Genomic DNA, 1,491 nt, shown 5'->3' on the forward strand with positions numbered 1-1,491 from the left:
CATGATCTCGAAAGCAAAGAGACCTATCCAGGTCTGTTGTTGTCTGATGGTTATATTGGTTTCTTTGGAAAAGGTCCCACCACGCACAGTATGTTCAACTTGTTCGTTTAAGTCAGTGTATTGACCATTGCGTATATAGAACCGAACTTTGTATGATCCGTAGCAATGTGAGAGGTCTGTTTTCTTTATGGTTCATGACTATTCAGGTTTACCTTCTGTTTTTTTTTTGCTCTTTGATACTCGAGTTTGATGTGAGATTCTTGAAACGTTCTGATGCTAGAACAGTGTTGACTTCATCGTTCAGCTAAGATAAACGAGGTTTCACCAGTTCTGGTAACGGGTTCAAGTCTCAAGAAACTCTTGGTGAAGACTGAAGACATGACAGTTCGTCTGTTAGCATTTGTAAAATGAAAACCGAACTGGTGTTATGTACCACCGGTTTATTGTAATCAGGATTCGGTTTAGTTGAATGAGTCATTTAGTTTAGTTATGATGATAGGTTCGAAACTGAAGAAGGCTTCTCTCCTAACTACCAATAGAACAAATGAAATTGGTTATGGCTTCTTCTTCCCAACTAACTCTCTGTTTTATATTTTTTTCCTACTAAATTTTACCAGCAATTATTTTTTTGTTTTGTTTTTGCTTAAAGAAAATAAACAAAAAACAAATTGAAGAAATGTTCGAACTAATCCCATGGAACATAACCGATTCTGTTGTAGTCCTCAAAGTACGAAACCTATAAAGTTCCGTATTGGACAAGAGAGAAGAAACCATGACGTGCTTGGAGACCAAATATTTGACCACGTCAAAATTAAAACATAAAAAAATTGCTAATTATATACCTTGTATTTTATTTGCTGTTTATGAAATATAAATCCCCATAGTAAAATTGCAAAAACATATTAGTTAATCCATTTGTAGGTGAAGAGAAATACTATGTAACAGTATATTATTTATCTATTATTTTATTTCTTAACTACATTACTATTGATAAGAAAACATAATATTTGTACCATGAGGCATCATCTATAGTCAGTTCGACTAAGTTAAGTTGTTAAGCCTTCGGTGTTAAAAAGGTGAATTAACTTGGCTGAAAAAAGTTAGTTGTATTGTCTCCACGTTGGCCGATATATTCCGAATTAAATTAAGCTTAGAGAAAACGTTGATTAGGTCTGAAAAAGGTTATCAAACCTATATCCATCAATATTTATATATGACCTGCCATTTAACCAGAAGTCCACAACATTGTTACCAAACTCTTTCCTTTTTCCTCATGTTTTTTTTTTCTTTTTTCGGATTTTATTTTAAAATTTTCTAAAGTTAGTCAGAATCCCTTATGGACTAGCTAACAAGGGCAATATACTGGAATTCACATATTATGGACTAACAAATATCATATGATCCAGCTAATTAATGCTTGTAATGTTTCAAGACATAACTTGACTATAAGCATACGGAATCTTGAAATATAACATTTGATGAAATTAAAAA

General features: G+C 32.7%; 1 protein-coding gene across 1 annotated transcript in view; it reads left to right on the top strand.

Annotated features, from left to right (window-relative positions):
* The window catches only part of LOC104751193 (pentatricopeptide repeat-containing protein At1g73400, mitochondrial-like), a 7,653-nt gene extending 7,465 nt beyond the window's left edge, over positions 1–188 (top strand). The window contains exon 2 of the mRNA XM_010473100.2: positions 32–188. The gene's annotated coding sequence lies outside the window, so the exon portion shown is untranslated. The remainder of the gene's footprint in view (positions 1–31) is intronic.

The sequence above is a fragment of the Camelina sativa genome, chromosome 16 (genome assembly GCF_000633955.1).
Source record: "Camelina sativa cultivar DH55 chromosome 16, Cs, whole genome shotgun sequence".
Lineage (NCBI taxonomy): Eukaryota > Viridiplantae > Streptophyta > Magnoliopsida > Brassicales > Brassicaceae > Camelina > Camelina sativa.